We start from the raw sequence: 20,291 nt of genomic DNA on the forward strand, positions 1-20,291 counted from the left end.
ATATGCAATCTAAAAAGCCCGATCCATAGATACAGAGAACAGATTAGTGGTTGTCAGGGACTTGGGAGTGGATGTGAGAAATGGGGAACTGTTGGTCAAAGAGTACAGCCTTTCCCTTATAAGAGGCATACATTCCAGGGAACAAATTTTCAGTAAGATGACTGTCATTAAGCAAAATGTATTGTACGCTTGAAAGTTACCAAGAGAATAGATCTTAAATGTTCTCAGTACACATGTACAATAAAGTTCATTGTTTGAAAGTGAAAGAATGTGACCGTATCTATTTGTTATCTTATTTGTTTTTCTATTTGAAAATCTCACAGAAATAAGGAAAAGCTAAGAACCAAGCTCATAAAAACTAGGGATTTGAGTGAAACCATGATCTAGACATCAGGCACTTAATGACACTATCATCCAGTTCAGTTCAGTTGCTCAGTCATGCCCGACTCCTTGCTACTCCATGGACTGTAGCACGCCAGGCTTCCCTGTTCATCACCAACTCCCAAAGCTTTCAAACTCATGTCCTTTGAGTTGGTGATACCATCGAACCATCTAATCCTCTGTCTCTGTCATCCCCTTCTCCTCCTTCCTTCAATCTTTTGCAGCATCTGGGTCTTTTCTAATGAGTTAGTTCTTTGCATCAGGTAGCCAAAGTATTGGGGTTTCAGCTTCAACATCAGTCCTTCCAGTGAATATTCAGGGTTGATTTCCTTTAGGATTGACTGGTTTGGTCTCCTTGCAATCCAGGCGTTTCTCAAGTGTCTTCTCCAACACCACTGTTCAAAAGCATTAGTTCTTTGGCACTCAGCTTTCTTTATGGTCCAACTCTCATATCCATACACAAGTCCTGGAAAAACCATAGTTTTGACTATATGAACCTATGTTGGCAAAGTAATGACTCTGCTTTTTAATATGCTATCTAGGTTGGTCATAGTTTTTCTTCCAAGGAAAGTTTTAATTTCATGGCTGCAGTCAGTCATCTGCAGTGATTTTGGAGCCCAAGAAAATACAGTCTCTTACTGTTCCCATTGTTTCCCCATCTATTTGCCATGAAGTGATGGGACTGGATGCCATGATCTTCATTTTTTGAATGTTGAGTTTTAAGCCAGGTTTTTCACTCTCCTCTTTCACTTTCATCAAGAGGCTCTTTCGTTCTTCTTGTCTTTCTGCCATAAGGGTGGCGTCGTCTGCATATCTCAGGTTATTGATGTTTCTCCTGGCAATCATGATTCCAGCTTGTGCTTCATCCAGCCCGGCATTTTGCATGATGCACAATGCATTTAAGTTAAATAAACAGGGTAACAACATACAGCCTTGACATATTCCTTTCCCAATTTGGAACCAGTCCATTGTTTCATGTCTAGTTCTAACTGTTGCTTCTTGTCTTACATACAGATTTCTCAGGAGGCAGGTAAGTTGGTCTGGTATTCCCACCTCTTTAAGAATTCCTTGCAGTTTGTTGTGATCCATGCAGTCAAATTCTTTAGCATAATCAATGACACATAAGTAGATGTTTTTCTGGAACTCTCTTGCTTTCTCGATGATCCAACCGATATTGACAATTTGATCTCTTGTTCCTCTGCCTTTTCTAAATCCAGCTTGAACATTTGGAATTTCTTGGGGAATTTTGAGCATTACTTTGCTAGTGTGTGAGATGAGTGCAACTGTGTGATAGTTTGAACATCCTTTGGCATTGCCTTTCTTTGGGATTGGGATGAAAACTGACCTTTTCCAGTCCTGTGACCACTGCTGAGTTTTCTAAATTTGCTGGCATATTGACTGCAGCACTTTCACAGCGTGATCTTTTAGGATTTGAGATAGCTCAGCTGGAATTCCATTGGGGGATATCATCTCTCCTCTCTCTCTCTCTTTTTCCCTGACTTCTATAATATCTGTGAAGATTCAAATTTGGTTGAGTGTGCCTTTGATTATACAAGTTTGGTTGAGAGTAGATGGTATCTTGATTCTGAAGTCCTAGCCAGTGTTCGTTAGATGAAATTGGGTGTGTACAAACCAAATCACTAACTCAGAGAATTAGAGACTGTTAGAGAATGTTGCACAATGCAGAGACACAGGAAGTCAGCAGTTGCCTCAGTAAAAAGTATTTGTCTTTTGCGTTTTGGAAAAAAAGTTGAGGATTTGTTTTCCTTGGTGAGCAGCAAGCCATGAAAATGACCTGGCTTATTAGACAGCAAACTCACATCCCCAGAGCTGTGTTGGTGAGCGCCTCTAACCTGTTTTTTTTCGGTAGCACTGAATTATGCAGGACAAAAGTTCCTTCAAATCAATACTCAAACTCGTTTAATATCCAGCTAGTTGATAAATCTGAATAACTCATGAAAATGTTGTAAAATGTGTGTTTCCAACTTGGTACAGCTTTAAAGAATTAAGCAGCAGTTTTTATTTATATTTTGCCTTTTCAGAAAATTGACTGTCAGTTGTTTCTAAGAGAGAAGCTTGGTAATTGGATTGTTTTGTGGTTAATATTTATTGAGCACTATACTGGAAATTTGTCATTATTTTTGACTGTTCAGTATCTGATCCTTATTCCCATGTTTGGAGAACTCTTTACTCTGTGATTCAAGGTGGGCATCACAGCCTTTTCCCTATTTATAGAAGCTGAAAGTGTTGGTTACTTGCTTTCCCTCACATTCTTATAATACTATGCGCATCTGGCTTACAGTCTGTCAACTGGTTGTATCTGCCTCAGACCTGGTTTTGAACTAATTACTTGGTGAATCTTGGTGTTCAACCAACAGTTGGAGGGGCAGGGTTCTTGATATATTGATAAAGTTCTTAAGCTACTAATGTTCACTGCTGCTACTGTCTCTAAGCATTTACCATAGTCATTATGCCAGCAGCCATGTCTAATGCTTGAGAACAGTAGTAGCAATGATGTCCTCATCTCATTCTGTGACTTGATTTGGGGTAATATACTTGGTCCTAAGCCCCTAGCAGGTTTTGAGTTTTTCCAGTAAGTTTTTGAGTTAACTAATACTGTTTGATCAAATTCTTTTTGTGCTTTAATCAACCAGAATTGTTTTCTGTTGCTTGCAGCTGAGAATACTGGATGACACAAGGCATTTTTACATGTTTTTGGATATTTAGACTTTACCATACATTAGTGACTTTTGTTTATTCATTCATTTACTTATGAAATAGTTGGATATTTAATTCATCTATTCAAAATATATTTGTCGAGAAACCAGTCTTTGCCAGAAATTGTGTTTGGGACTGGGCTGTTGTGTTTAAAGAGATAGAGGTGATTAGCCTTATGATCTCATTGTTGTGGGGAAAGGCTGATACTAAACAAGGAAATAAACTAGATGGTATCAGCCAGCAATAAATGCTATGGAAGAAACTTAAAAGAATAATGAATTAGAGAGTGGTGGGTATGGGCTCAGGGAAACGTTTCTTAGGAGTCCCGTTTAACTTGAACCTTCAGGAAGGAGGCAGCCAGGAAAGAGTCAGGTGGAGACCATTCCAGGCAGGGGAACTGCAAGTCCCAACTAACTTAGCACTAGAATTAGAGACAGGGTCAATGTGTCTAACACCTTGCCCAAGGTCATAATACCTCTAGGAAGTGCTGGAGCTGAGGTTTGAATCCAGATAATGTCTCACAAAATCTCTCTTCTCAGAAACTATACACACATATCTTGTTTCACCGTGCTTTGGATTTTGTGTTTTGCTTTGTAAAAAAAAAAAAAAAATTATAAAAAGTAATTTGTAAAAAGTGCAAATTGTAAAAAGCAATTTGCAAAAAGCTTTTTTTACAGATTGAAGATTTGTGGCAATCCTCCATCTAACAAGTATGTCATTTTCTAACTTTGTGGCTCTGTATCACAATTTGGTAATGATTGCAGTAATTCAGGCTTTTTTTTTATGTTCGTTATAGTCATCTGTGATCTTGACTTGCTAAAGGCTCAGATGATGGTTAGAATTTTTCAGTAATAAAGTATTTAATTACTGTAAGTACATGATTTTTTAAAGACACAATGCTTTTGCACACTTAATAGACTACAGCGTAGTGTAGTCAGGTGCCATGTCTACTTTTACATGCGCTAGGAAACCGAAAACTGTGTGTGACTTGCTTTATTGCATTATTTGCTTTATTGTGGTGATTTTGAACTAAAACTCACAGCATCTCTGGGATATGGTTACAATTTGGCAAGTAAAGAAACAGAACCAGGGAAGCCAAGGTTAAACCGATTTGCACAAAAAGAGACAGAGGGATACTTGATGGAGAAGAACCTGGATCTCTAAAAGAAGAGAAGACAGAAAGAAAAGACCTGGTTTTTTTAAAGCAAGTGGTTTTAGAGAAAGGACTTGGAGGAATCTCGAGTTGTCAAAATGTGATGTTGTGGTGGCTTCTATGCTGAGGTGAGCAGACTTGGGCAAGATGGCTGTGTAAGGCACTGGGGGTAAGCTTTGGTAATAAAGATTCAGTCTCTGTCCTCATGGAGCTTACAGTTTAGTGTGGAAGACTGACAGTAAGTGGATAAGAAACCAACACTTAACTCATTACAAATATGATATGAACACAGTGCAGGGTGTTGAGTTGATTACAAGGAGAATGAAATTTGTCTGGGAATGGGGGTGATCCAGGACGGACTGCCTGAAGAAGTAGCATTTAAGTGCTGAGAACAGAGGGAGGAGATGAGAAGGATGCTAGCGGAGGTTCACAAATTCATAAGTTACCCTTGGCCCTGTAGCATATTAAGAGCCAAGTCAGGATTTGAACCCAGCTTTCCTGTAGTCCAAGTCGGTCCAGTGCTCTTTCTTTAAATATAGTGTCTTCCCTCACACACAGGTACACACATCTGCATATACAGACACTCAAGGGCTACATTCTCTGTTCCTTCTTGGCCTGTAGGTGCTTTCTGCAGGGGAAGCAGTGATTGCTAATGACATTCCTGGTGCCTGTGATACTTAGGTCACTTTATCGATCAAATGTGGCATTTGGTGGCAGTCCTGCCACCTGTCTCTTTCTATCAGTGTCAGAGAGTATTTCACTGCAGGCCACAGGTGCCAGCTGTCAGCCTGAAATAAACCGGGGTCTGCCCCAGGATAAGTGTGTTTAGGGAATCACTTCAGATTGAATTTCTCATCTGACAGCCCCTTCTGAGTCTGAGACTCCAAAAAGGTAAAATAAACAAATTATAGATGTGTAAACAAACATGTAGGCTTCCCAGGTGGCATAGTGGTAAAAGAATCTGCTTGACAATGCAGGAGATGCAAGAGGAATTGGTTTGATCCCTGGGTCAGGAAGATCTCCTAGAGTAGGAGATGGTAACCCACTCCAGTACTCTTGCCTGGAAAATCTCATGGATAGAGGAGCCTGGTGGGCTGCAGTCCATGGGGTCGCAAAGAGTCAGACATGACTGAGGAGATAAGCATTCACACAAATAAGCATATGACTGTTTATGAGGCAATAGGCTGGCTGTTCTTAGGACGTCATTAGTCTCTCTACATTTTTCTTCTCCTCTCTTAGCCTATCATATGGTCTATTTGAAATATACATGAATTTAATAGCTTTACTTCATTAGGCCACTAACCAAACTGCTGATACTATGACAATGATTTTTCTCCTGAGGTCGTAGCTGTCAGTGGTTTTTCTCATAAAGTAGTAGCTTATTCCTGGCAGGTAGTGCTTTGATTCAAGAGTTGGAGAAAGAAGAGAAAGGAGAAGGAAATTGAGCTAACAGTTTTTGATTCCCCACAATACTGGGCACTATATCAGTTACTTTACATATTCATGTAGTATCTCATTTAGTCCTACTATTGATATAAAAAGTGTTCACGGCCTAAAAGTTGAGAGTTAGGTTTTATTCGATGGGAACTTTTAGGACTTCAAGCCCAGGACAGCATCTCAAGTGACCCTGAAAGAATTGCACCAAGTAAGTGAGGGGAGGACCAGAAGTTTTGCAACAAAGGGCAGGTAGTCTGAACATCAAAGGATTATTGTTAATTAAAGAAAAGCTGATATCCCAAGTTAAGGAATTTAGCATTTTTCTATGTTTGGAAAGATGCAAGAATATTGGTTCACTGTAATCATGCTTTTCATATGCAACTCAGCTATCCTGGGCCAGTATCAGAATATGTTTTTTTTTTCAAATCCTGAGCTCCCCTGGGGTTCATTGTAGGGATCAACTATCGTCCTGATGGCTGTCAGATCACAGGTTTTCTTCTTCCTGAGTGTCCTTAGGGCTCAGGAGCTCATATTGGAGGTCTGGAATGGGGCTGTTGACTGTGACATCCTTGTTTACTGATATGGTAGAAAATACTCCATTTCTCACTATCAATATACCTGTGAAGTAGATACTATTATTCACATTTCACAGATGAGACAGCTGTCACACTGAGAGTTTAATTAATTTGTCTAAGGGCCCAACTGGTAAGAGTCAAAGTTGGGATTTAAATGTCAAATCCTATTCTTCTCTTAATCACTAGACCTCATGACCCTCACTGTCAGTCTTATAGTCTGGATCACCATTATTACCCAGCAGAAGCTGCATTGTTTGAGAACAAAAGAAGGTCAATATGATGTCACATTTTTAGCAGAAATAAAAATATTCCATGCCCCTAAATCATAAAGAATTTAAAAAGCAACTTGTATCTTTATCTCAGGTCTTGAAATTTCCTAGAAGGAATACAAAGCAAGTTGTGTAACAAGTGTATCTGAAGAAATATATCTTTAGTGTCCTCTTTCCCAAGTCCACTCATCCCCAAATATTTCATTTTACATTCTCTATATTTTCTCCAAAGATCTTTCTCCAAAGTTCATCTCTTTTTGAACTTTTTTTCTCTTATTTGTGGATCCAGTTTGTTTTTTTTTCCCCATCAAGCAGTGCCCCTCACCCCCTGCCTCTTTTAGTGTAAATCTATTGAGCCCTTGGCTTTCCAGGTGGCACAGTGGTGAAAGAATCTGCCTACCAAGGCAGGAGGCAGAGACGCAGGGTCCCCTTCCTGGTGCTGGGAAGATCCCCTGGAGAAGGAAGTGGTAATCCACTCCAGTATTCTTTCCTGGGTAATTCCGTGGATAGAGGAGCCTAGAGGGCTTCAGTCCATGGGGTTGCAAAGAATCGGACAAAACTGAGCTACTGAGCATGCACACATCGAACCTTTGTACTTCCGCAGTTCTGTTTCTTTACTTTCCAAATCAGAGTTGTTGAGAAAGCTGACCTTGGTAGCAGATTACCTGGTCTCAGACCTTGGCTCCAGCCCTTCCTGAATGTCTAATCTTGGGCAAATGATTTTTACCAAGCTGAGTCTTAGTTTTCTCCTTCGTAAAGAAGATGTAATAATATTTGCATTATTGGATTCATTTTAAGATTAAATAAGTTCATGCTCATAAACCATCTAGAACATTACCTGATATAGAATTTTTAAAAAATTAATGTTACTTTAGGCTTCCTAGGTGGTGCTTGTGGTAAAGAGCCCTCCTGCCAATGCAGGAGATAAGAGGTGGAGGTTTGATCTCTGGAGGAGGGCATGGCATCCATGGGATTCTCCAGTATTCTTGCCTGGAAATTCCTAGGGAAGAATATTGATTAGAGATATTGAATAGAGATAAGAATATTGAATGGAGATTCCTGGAGACAGAGAAGCCTGGTGGGCTACAGTCCATGGGGTCATAAGAGTCGGACACAACTGAAGGAACTTATCATACAGGAATGTTGCTTTAATTCGTATTTCTGATACAACTTCAGGAGAAGTCAAGTACTGGAAACTCAGCTAGTAGGTGCATTATCCTTACAAGGTGGAGGGAGCAGAAACTATGAATATTCTCATGTAATTTGGGGAACTACTATCACAGTAATATTGCCATTAATTATTTGTGATATTGTTTAAGTCAATACAAATTATAGTTATATTTGCATTAATAGCTATTAATATTTTTCAGCAATAATAATATAATGATTTTTTTTCTAAATGCCTCTATGTTTGATGTCTCACACATCACTTACACTGTCTTATTTAATAGTTATAACTCTTTGAGATTCATCATTAGCCCATTTGACTGATGGAAAAAGACTATAAGAGGTGAAGTACCTTTGTCTGAGACAGTGCTTCTCAAGCTTATGTTCCAGCTTATTTAGAAAATGAAAATATTGCACTTTGGAATAAACTGTGATGAAGGTAATAGATCATAAGGGCTGAGAAATCACTTGTAATTCATTATCAACCCAGTGGTTAGAATTCTTTTGTCTAAGGCAGAGTCAGGGTGAGGACTCAAATCTGCCTGACCTCAAATTCCATGCTGTAGGTGAACTGGTTCCCATTTGATCACCCTCCCACCAATTATTATGAGTTATGGGGATGTGTGTATATGTTTCTATATAGAACTGTATAAATATATAATGAAAACACTGGAGAGTGACATAAAGCAGACAGATATTGGAGGGGCGTTGATATTTGAAAGAAGGGAATGACACTGGGTGAGTTTCCTGTTTACTTATACTTTTTAATTGCTATGTGAGCTAAAAGCTGCAGTCTTACTGGCATGAGGAATTGGAAGAAAGAATTTGGGGCTACTTGAGAAGCTGGAGAAGGAGAAAATTCTATAAAGGAGAGTACCATAAAGGGGAGCCCCTAATTTTTCATATAAACTGCCCAAATCTCTAAATGACCTCTGAACTATACAATGTGAAAGCTAAAAGAACTGAGATTTCAGTTGATGTCCACTGCAGTGGAGGCAAAATTTGTACTTTACATCAATTTAAATGTCTGCTAAAATAAGAAAATGACAACAACAACAAACATGGCAATACAGAAGAATGTAACAGAATCCATACACAAAGTGTCATGTACAACATCCAGGATACTACCCAAAATTACTAGATATAAACAAAAACATGTGAACATACACAAGTCAATAAACAAAAATAACCCATTAGCAGACACTAATTAAAAAAAAGTATTATAATTATGTTCAGAAGTGTAAAGTTTGCTCATAATGAATAAGCCCAGTTCATGTTCTTTATTATCATGCTATGTTATCTTCCAGAGTTTTCTTAGTATACTGTTTCCCACATAACAGATTTGAAAAATAAGGACAGAGAAGCACCTTGCCTAAATTTTTGACACCACTATGACAGAGTTAAGACCAGAGTCCAGGGAATTCCTTGATGGTCCAGTAGTTAAGACTCCATGCTTTGAATACTGAGGGTGCAGGTTTGATCCCTGATTGGGGAACTAAGATATCACAAGTTACATGGGATGGCCAAAAAAAAAAAAAAAAGACCAGAATCCAGGTGAATGTACTTGCTCAGTAGAATTTTCTGTAGAAGACCTCACATGCTAGAGCTGTTTTGAATCACTTATTACCTATATAACCTTAATAAGTTACCTAATTAATCTAAGCCTCATTTTTAAAGTAGTTGCTGTAAGAATTACTCATGCTATTACAGACACAGTGCCTAACAAAGTGCTTGACACTTCAGTTGTCATCATCACCATTGTGTCACCACCAATTCCTAGATGAAATTCTACTTTACTGATAAAATCTCTATATCAAACAATGAAAAGGGAAGAATCTACCACAAGAATTTTCTCATGTATTGCTCCATATCCTATTTCAACATTTATTAAGCACCTTCTTTGTACAAGAAGCTATGCTTGATATAGAGGAAAATATAGTCATGTAAGACATAGTTTTTGCCCTCAGTGAACTCTAATACCTAATTTTGAAAAGTAAATAATTTGCATGGCGAAGAAACAAACAAATCAAGGACTGCAGTTTTTTCTAATTTTTAATGTTTGATATAGAAAATTTTAAGTGTATGATTCCCCTTATGTTAGTAATGATAAGTAGCCATTCAGTCCCTACTGGTCCTCCTTTATTTGTGGGACACTGAATTCTTCAGGAAGTTAAAGCAGATTATGGACCCACACCATATCACCCAGACACCATTTGGAACATAATCTTAGGGACTCCATGTTGCAGAAATCTCTACTTCTAAGGATGTAACACTGGCTGTTGAAAAGCTCAAAGGAGGAAAAGAACCTTAAACTGAAATAGATGTCCTTGAGCCTCTGGGACCTTCAGTGGTCCTCATTCTGCCCTGCAGAGGGCAGCCTGCTCCCTTTTGCAGAACAACAGTTCTGTAGGTATTTGGAGACAGTTAATGTGTTTTGCCTTGGTCTTCTCTAGGCTGAATGTCTCCATTTCTTTTGGTGGTTATTCATTTCTCATGGGCTCCAGACTCTTTATAAGCCTGTTACTTTCCTCTAACTGTGTAATAGCTCTGTAATTTGTTTCCTTTAATCACAAGAGGAACATATTCTTATTGTAAATAAAGGTGAAACCAAATCAAAACACAAATCCAAAGCTATACAGTTTTGGGTGAAATAAAAAGTAAATGGGTCTACCCCATTTAGGAAAATTACTTTCCTACAAACAACTGTCAAGAGTGTGGATGCCTTACGAGATGATATCTAGGCATATGCTGTGCATTTATCTGTATGCACATATTTTTTTTTTTGTTTGCTTTACTCAAATAGAATCACACTATGTGTACTGTTTTACAACTTTAAAAAAACTGAATCTGTTGTAGACATTGTTCTATCTCAAATATTGGTTACCTAATTCTACCATATGAGAGAATATAACACAGAGTTTTTATTATTTAACTTAGAGTTGGGACTCTAGTGTGAGTCGTCATTATTTCATTTGTTCAATGCATATGTATTGAAGGCTTACTGCTCTAAGTGCCGGGATAAAAACTCCACTGTGAAGATGTGAACTTACCCTCAAGAAACTCGTGGTCTAGTGGCAAACATAGATAATCTGACAAAATATTACAAGGGACTATGATGAATCTATGATAGCACTGAATTTGTCCCTAAATTTCTGTTCTATCTTCCTTTCCTTTTCTTCTGTTTTTGGAAACTGATATGTAACATATCTTTTTTAAGTTAGATATTTTTAGATAGAGTTCATTTTTATCCGTCCTTAAACATGCTCTTGCAGGAACCATGGAAACCAAGTATAAATCTCACCATATTGATGGAAACTCAGTTAACAAAGAAATATCATGAGTTTTTGTAAATATCATTGCCTTTATTCTCTGTGATTTTGAGAGCAAAATATAAGCCATGTATACAAAGGAATAGAAGTTAGAGAGAGATGCATTTCATAAAGTTCTTGTTTTGAGAAAGAATTAGAATTGCCTGCAAATGAAGATTTGTGGAGGTAATGAGGGCCACATTATTAAAAATGTTCAAACAGAGATTGAGAAAGAATGTTAATACTCTCAAATGGAGTAACTGGCATAAAGTAGACATCCAATAAATATTTGTGGAAGAGAGAGAGGAGGAGAGAGGCATAGAGATAACTTTTATTCATTTGTTCAAGAATATTTATTGATCACCTACTCTAGACCGGGCTCTCTGTTAATTACCAGAAAACATTAACAAGAATAGCAAATGATAATGATCCCTCCTGCTTATTGAATTTACAGGAGGGGCATAAGCACTAAGCAAAGAATTACACAAACATCTAACTATAAGCCATTGTAGATTTTAAAACAAAAGTTTATGAAACTATATAGATGCATGTATGGAGGGCTGAACTAGCCTGAAGTGGAAGGGATGACTTCTGAAGATATGAGGTGTATGTGGGGCCTGATAAATGGAGTGTTCAAGTATAAGTATAGGTCATGTGGTTGCATAGTCCTGGAAACCCTCAGGCACCCAGGAAAGGCTGATGTTAATAAAAACCCATAGAGCGAGGTGGGTGGTAGGGTTCAGATGGGGCTTAAGAAGTGACCAGGAGCAAAGTTCACGGAGAGCTTGCAAGACCATATTGAAGAATTTGGTCTTTACCTTAGGAATATCAGGGAGTCCAGAAGGACTTAAAGATAGGGAGGGATGTGGTGAAAGGTGTGGTATATGTATGTACAATGGAATATTACTCAGCCATGAAAGGAATGAAATTGGATCATTTATAGAGATGTGGGTGGAGCTGGAGCCTATCATACAGAGTGAAGTCAGTCAGAAAGAGCAAAACAAATGTATATTAATGCATACATGTGGAATCTAGAAAAATGGTACATATTGGCAGGGGAGGAATAGAGATGCAGATGTAGAGAACAGGCCTGTGTATACAGCAGGGGTAGGAATGGGTGGGACAAACTGGGAGAGTAGGATTAGCATATGTGTACTACCGCGTGTAAAACAGGTAGCTAGTGGGAAGCGCACGGGGAGCTCAGCTCCGTGCTCTGTAATGACCTGGAGGGATGGAATAGAGGGTGGAAGGGAGGGCCAAGACGGGGGGATATATGTTATACATATGGCTGATTCACTTCGTTGTGCGGGAGAAACTAACACACCTCTGTCAAGCAACTACATCCCAATTAAGGAAAATCACATCGGCTGCTTTGTGGAGAATCAAATAGTACTGTTCAGACCTGAGAATGTGGGAACATGAAGGGCAATGGGACAGTGGACTGAAGTGAGTGGGGTGGTAGATTGGAGAGATTTGAGAGATGTAATGGACAGGGCATGCTGATGAAGCGGATGAGAAGAGGAAGTTACCAGCAGTAGAAGGGTGACAAGGATAACTTAAGTTCCTTGGTAGGCCAAGGCAAGAAGCAGTGAATTGCAACAACAGGTTTTTAGGGAAGGAAAAAATCCCAGTTCATGTTGAGGGTATGTTCCTTTTCAGGTACTTTAAGTCATAAGGCACTTTTAGATGCTTTACATATTCTATTTCATTGTCTCTTCATCATCTTCATAATACAAGTTAAGTATTATTTTACTCATATTCTAGATGAGGACATAAAAGTACTAAAATTAGATTGGTAGTGTAAAATCATGCAGCTAGCTAGGGCTGAACTTGTATTTGAAACCACATCTAGCCAACTTTCAAGTCTTTGCTATGTGTACTCTATTTTTCTAGCTGAGAGCTTAGTCATATGTTTGCTAGCTAATTATATCGTTGAAAAATATAAAGACGCTTTCTTAGTGGTATTTTCAAACCTTAAAAAGCCTGTTTTATTGCAAATAGGGATATGCCCTCCTTAAGATTTAAATAGTCAAAGATTGATACTTTCAGCTTGATCAAAACATGATTTTATGCCAAAACAACCCAGAGTCGCAGTAGTTTGAGAGTTACTGTTTCAGTTCAGTTCAGTTCAGTTTCTCAGTCCTGTCCGACTCTTTGCGACCCCATGAACTGCAGCATGCCAGGCCTCCCTGTCCATCACCAGCTCCTGTAGTACACTCAAACCTATGTCTATTGAGTCAGTGGTGCCATCCAACCATCTCATCCTCTGTCGTCCCCTTCTCCTCTTACCCTCAATCTTTCCCAGCATCAGGGTCTTTTCCAATGAGTCCGCTCTTTGCATGAGGTGGCCAAAGTATTGGAGTTTCAGCTTCAGCATCAGTCCTTCCAATGAACACCCAGGACTGATCTCCTTTAGGATGGACTGTTTATATAACCACAGTTACTGTTTATATAACCACAATAAAATCATCTTCTGAAATTCATCAACCACTATACTGACTAGTCATAGCTTTCTTCAAAATGTGTAGCCAGCTAAACCAGCTGGATCATTAAGACAGAACCGCATATGATTTCATCCTCTGGCCTATTACTCTGAGAAGCTGAATGTGCTTGTCATTGTGTCCCAGTGTACTGTAGTGGTGACATGCTTGTGTGGATTCTGAGGATATTGGGCATTTCAGGGGTGATCCAGTAAAGACCCTCATTTTTCAGGTGGGTCACGGAACCTGGCAGAAAAGATGACCAGAGCAGCAGAGCTGATGATAGAGTTGGGCCAGGAACCCAGCTTTCCAGCCCATTGATCTTTCTATCAGCAAATGTGTGTGGTGTAGTGATGGAGAGATGGACAAATGAAAGGAGGGATGGATAGATATCAAAAGATAGGCAGGTCAGAGTGTCTTCTCTATAGTAGTTGCTAGAGTACTGCTGCTTTACTTGTATTAAAAAAAATTAATTCTTATAGCAATGAAGTGATATGGTACTATTAGCCCCATTTGGCAGATGAAGAAACTGAGGCTCAAATTATTAGCTTAATGTTAGCATTAATGCCTATGCTGTGCATGTAGATTATATATGTATATGTGTTTTAAAGATCTTGGAAATGACCGATAATTTGTGTTTATTTTTATATAGCTGTATCAAGAAAAGATGGAGCTTTCTATATAAGAATAGGGGCTACAGCTGCTGCTGTAGTGTCCTACTCTGTGTGACCCCATAGAGGCCAGCCCACCAGCTCCTCTAGCACAGCAGAGATGAGATGGGAAAGAGCACAAAGGATCCACATTTGACTCTTTGCCTGCCCTCCCCAGCAGGTGCACTCAGGTTGGTGCTGAGCAAAGAGTGGTCCTTTGTTCCGTGTGACTCAGTGACGGGCAAAGAGAGAGACTGGAGAAAGAGACGGTGTTGAGAGCACAGATTTTCAAGCTCTATGAACTTGAGTGAGAGCATGATTTCTCTAAGCCTCACGTTTCTCATCTGTAAAACTGGAAAAAAGGGTTATTTAAAGATTTCATGAGATCTTAGTGCAGTGCCTGATATACAATAGTTACTCAACAAATACACGTTGCTCATTAAGTAAATACCCAAGTCAGAGGCAGGAACAGAGAAATATACATATCTGTTGCCCATGTTTATTACTATTAATATGGATCCCAGTCTCCTGCTTTAACAGATCTATTCAACCAAATTATAATGCTTTTTGTTTGTATCATTCAAGCAGAAACAAACTTTAATTGGTTTCCCTGTAACGTGGACCAGAGAAATCAAACTGGCTTGGTGCCCTCTTATACAATGAGATGCAAACTTTCTATAAGTCATCTCATTAGCTCCCCTGTGATATTTATGAAGCCTGGGATTTGCTAATTATCTTAAATGAGGTTAGGATCTTTAGTATGTGTTGAGAGGGGAGTGGTGGAGAGAATCAGAGAACCTTAAGAGACCTTAAGTGCAAATCTTTACTGAACCATTTTTCGGTTATGTTCCGCAGTAGGGTGTCTGACAAATACAGTATGGGGTCTTATTGCCCATCATCTATGTGATGGAGTACCATCTGGGCTTGTAGAAAGAGACACAGTCTATAAGATTTGGCTGAACTAATTAGTCAATGAATAAATTATCAAAACCGACAAATGCAGTTCAAACCAGAAGTGACCGTGTGTTTTAAAATTTTTATTAGTTCAGCTGAGTCTCTGAAAAAATTTATTTCTAAAGAAATTCATTACATGGAACTGAAAGCATGATTTCTCAAACACAACAAAAAATCTTGACTTTACTTCTTTTTAAAACACTGAATGCTGCTTAAATGAAAAGCAAGTTGCTGATAAACATGTGAATGTCCTAAGCTAGATTGATGGTACATATTAGGTCAATTTAAAAAAGGTACTCCTCTTGCTAACCTGTCCTTGTGACAGGTGCCTTTGTGAAGTTCCAAAGGCAGAAAACATTGATAACTTTCCCTTACTAAGATATGTAGCCGCACATCCAAGGATCTTCCTAAAGATAACTAGCCTTTATTGGGTGCTATGTATCAGACACATTGCTAAACATTTCTCCGTGTATTAGATTATTTCATTTTTGGAACAAAACTGTGAGTTAGGCACTATAATGATCCCTTGTCTATCTGTGGAGTAACTGATATTTAGAGAGATGAAGTAGTAATTTGTCTGATGATATGTAACTTCCAGGGCTTCCCAGGTGGCGCTAGTGGTAAAGAACCAGCCTGCCAAGGCAGGAGATATGAGACACAGGTTTGATCCCTGGGTTGGGAAGATCTCTTGGTGGGGGAGGGATCTTTTCCAGCATTCTTGCCTGTAGAATCCCATGTATAGAGGACTGTGGCAGGCTACAGTCCATGGGGTCTCAGAGTTGGACACAGCTGAAGGGACGTAGCAGACATGCATGTAACTTCCATATGGTGGAGAAAGAGTATTGCAAAACAAAGTATTTACTATCTGGCTCTTTACAGAAAAAGCTTGTTGATCTCTGACCTGTCCTAAGCCTTTCATAGTACTACCTCACAATCTGTGGTGAGGCCTTTGTAGTCTAGGCGCTTGACCACAGACACTTCTGACATCTTCATTCCTATTGTGCTTGCTCTGGGAACAAAGTTTAATGTCAACTCTATCCACTGAATGCCTCATATGTTTTCAGGTCCAGATCAAACATCAATTACTGTACTTCACCTTTGAAAGTCTTGGTTGCCCCACTAGAAATCCCAGTTTGAATCTGAATATTTTAAAAAGAGGATCCATTAGCTCACATGAGAAACATAGAGGAATTACTCTCACTCTCCATACAGTTTCATTTAGGACAAAAAGATATTATTGGAAGCTCTCTAGTACATGTCCTATGCGTTAAGGAGGTCTTAAGGTTTTTGAGCTCTATATAATTCATGCCGCTCCTGCCATATCCTGCTTTTTTTCCTCCAGGCTTGCTATTTCACACCACCTAGTCCAGAAGGGATGACTCAATACAATCCATGTTTTAGTCTGTCAAAAAAGACTGAGTCTCACAATGACTGAACTGTCTTTGATTGTAGAGCCTAATGCCCTCAACCTAATGTCTGAGATCAAAAGAAGGAATTACACTGATTGGCTCAGAAGTGGATTAAAGCCATCCCTGAACCAATCACTATGGCCTTAAAATAAATAAATAAGTAAATAAAAGGACTGCTGTGTTTGAATTAAATCAATCAATGTCTTAAATCCAGGGTTTAGGTCAGTATGACTGCAGTTATATAGATGAGAAATTTGCGATATGATTAGCAACATGCAATAGAAAAATCTTGCTAGGAAGGCTTTCCCGAATGCCAGCTACATCTCCCTGCCCCACAGCCTTCTAGACTTCCAGTTGCTTGAACCCACTCCTGGAAGACAGAATTTTTCTTTCCTTTCTACCTCCATAGCCTTTCCCATCTGAAGCTTGAATTATCGTGAGTTTTATATAACTTTCAATGACTGCTGCTACCTGATACACTTCAAAAATAGATTCTCTTATAATTATTGATTCCTGTGCTGGAGGCAGGATGATTTCTCACCTAAAATTTTTCTTTAAGGAATCCTTATGTGATTTTAAAAACATATTTTGTTGTTCATTTTAGGAGAGTGATGAATATTGCATGTGAACTGCTGGGCTTCTTGAATGTTCATTTCTGTTCATATCTCCGCAATCTCAGTCTCTTGAATTAGATAGGATTCTAGGGAGCAGGGGTAGAGTTGTAGGTGGTGGGAGGGTCAGAGAAAGAATGTGAGTCAGGAACATCTGCTTTGTTTATTACTCCAAGCAAAAGATGAAGATTCCATGTTTTAACATTACAAATTTGACACAGCCATGGCAAAATGTCACACTGCCATTTCTTTTCTTTTTTACATCAAAGTGGCAAGATGAAAATCTGCCATGCTCACCAAAACATGTATGGGATCTTCATGGAAGCATTGTTCTTGAAAGCCCAAAGCACTGTGATGATGTAGGCAACCATGCATAGTGGAATAGATACATAAGTTGTGGTATATACATATAATGGAAATTACTAATCAACAATCTACAACTAGACCTAATGATATGAATGAATCTCACATACTTAATATGGGCCCAAATAATCCAAACATTATGGAATCTACTATATGATTCCATTTATACAAAATACAAACCATGCAAAACTATCCTATGTTGTTAGAAGTAGGGAACTATACCCACTAGGTATTTTCTAAGAGTGCATAAGGGCAATTTCTGTGTGCTGGTAATGTTATGATTTTGCCTAATATTTTCTACACAGGTATGTTTGTATGACAATTTGTCAAGGTATACATTTATGATATGTACATTTTTCTGTATATATTATATTTCAGTGTAATTAAAATGAAAATGGGGGGAAAAAGTAACTGTACGGCAATCTATGTCAAAAGTCCTGTTGCCCTTTAGTTTTTCCCCACGTCCCCAAGCTGGGTTGGTTTTCTGAACTGAATGCCTGAATCTGTAGGGGTTCTGGCTGGGGATGGCCATCTGTTCTATATAAGTAATAGAATGAGGTCTTTAGCTTACTCTTGATGGAGGCTTTGGCTGAGCTAACCAGCCATGATTCAAGTGCTAGTGAACCTCCCTGATCAGAAGCTCTTGTTTGAAATATCCACATGTGCTCTGGCCATGAAACGCAATAGTCTGCAGCCCTGAACTTTATCCAGACTCTCAACTTCACAGTGGATGCTGCTGCTCCAGGTGCTGGTGGCGCTTTCATGGGGAGAAAGGGTCTATCTGGCAGCCTAAAGTTAAGCTTTCCTTCTCTCCTTGATGGTGAAGAATAAATTAACGGGTGTTCATTTTTTGCCACTTGCTCTTCTTTGAACTAATTGCTTTTCACTTTGGGATCTGCGGATTCATAAAATTTGTGTTGCAGCTTCATCTTTCAGGGTAAAAGACACAGTAATTGGGGAGCAGTGAGTCTGAGAGTTTCCCCGCACCGAAGAGGAAGATGCTGATTTATGTGGTTAAGGTCACTTTCATCCCTTATTGTGAATACCACCAGCATGCATTTTACTGCCTCAAAGTGGATGTTTTCTTACTCCTGAGAATTTTTTTGAGTGTACTTGAATTTGCCCACTATCGCTTTATGTTAATTGGCCTTTAGGTGTTCCTATTATTGTCTTTGAACAGGTCAATTCCTCGTAGTTTTTTCATCATTTTCTTGGCCACACTGTAAATGTCCTCCATTTATCAATGCCTGCCTTGGTCTTACTGGTCCAAAGGCTGCATCTTGTTTCAAAATGTGCCTTCAGTGATGCTGAAAAAGAAGACTGGGGATGGCTGTTTCGTTTTTGTGTATTTGGTATTTTACTTCCGTTTGCATCCTGGCGCTGTAATGAAATATCATGTAGAGTTCCTATAGGGCTGATAAGCCATCCCCAGTCCCTAAAGATAGCTCTTTCTGTGCGTTACTGCTTTCCAAGAAAATCTCTGTCATTATGCAGAGTGTTATGCATTTCCTTTCAAACCTAGTCATTTGCATTTTTCGCCTTTGAAAAGGCAAATTTGCTTTGAAAAGTGTAATGAAATGTGCCCAAATGAAAAATGGGCCCTGAGGATGGCTGGTGCCAGCATGGGGCTTTAATTAAATGATTAGATGGCAATTTGATATGACCAGCTTTTGAACTGCATCATGTTATCATTTAGCTTTGGGAGGAGAAATGCAGCTTGACCTTTTGAAATACTGAGAGATAATATGAACTTTGCTTCTAACCGCCACAGAGCTATGTACAAAAACCCTTTTTCTAATTTTCCTTTTTCTCTGACCCTGGTCTCCCAGTTCTCATGGTTCCTCACTTTTCCCCAGTCAGCCGTGTCCTTTAATGCTTTCGTGTCTTTGCATAGTCTGTTCCTGAGACCCAGAGTCCCCTTTCCACTTCTGGCCTTTCTAGGGAGTCTAGTGTTTCTTCAAAGCACAGCTCACTTCACACCTTTCCTTTCTTTATTGAAATCCTTCTCAAGTCCCCTGCAGTGGGAGCTAGTTGCTGCTTCTGCTATCCAGGGATCTACAGAGTACACCCTACCTCCTCCTGCTTTTATTAGAACTGAGCAGTGCCCCTTTATTTACATATTGTTTGAGGCTGCCTTTGTGTTAAAATGGAAAGTAGAATAGGTGCAAGAGATCACCACCTACAAAGCCTAAAATGTTTGCTATCTGATCCTCTACAGGAAAATTTGTCCAGGTAAGCACTTCATACAATCAGTCCTCACCAGCTAATTAGTGACTATGACCTCCATCAGGCTGGAAACTCCTAATTTTGCTCATCACTGTTTTCCTAGCAACAAACACAGGTCTGCCAGACAGAAGCTGCTTAGAAGATATCAGCTGCATATTGTGGCTGTGAGAATTCAATGGACTGATGAAGCTGTGTTGTCTTTGAAGTGCTTGGTGCAACCTAGGCACTTAGTAAATGCTCATTTCCTGGACATCTATGCTCCTATTCTTACACCTGACTGCCAGGTCATCTTGTATTTCCCCCATTACATTGTTGGTTTTTTTAATGGCCAGATTTAATATTACTTTTGCACATATGCATTAAAGTACTAAATTGATGCTAAAGTTTAACCTCAATATCTCTATTTGTTATTTTTACCCAATATCTAGTGAGCATTTAATCCATCCTAGGACTGTGATCAGAGCTTTTTATTTGTTGCCTCATTGAGTAGCTAGTGCTGCCTTTTACAGGCAGATATCCTTTTCTGTCCCCCCACAAAGCCTGAATTTAAATTTTTATTTTATTTTTTAATAGATGTATAGTTACAAAAT

This window comes from Muntiacus reevesi, chromosome 1 (assembly GCF_963930625.1).
Source record: "Muntiacus reevesi chromosome 1, mMunRee1.1, whole genome shotgun sequence".
Taxonomy (NCBI): Eukaryota; Metazoa; Chordata; class Mammalia; order Artiodactyla; family Cervidae; genus Muntiacus; species Muntiacus reevesi.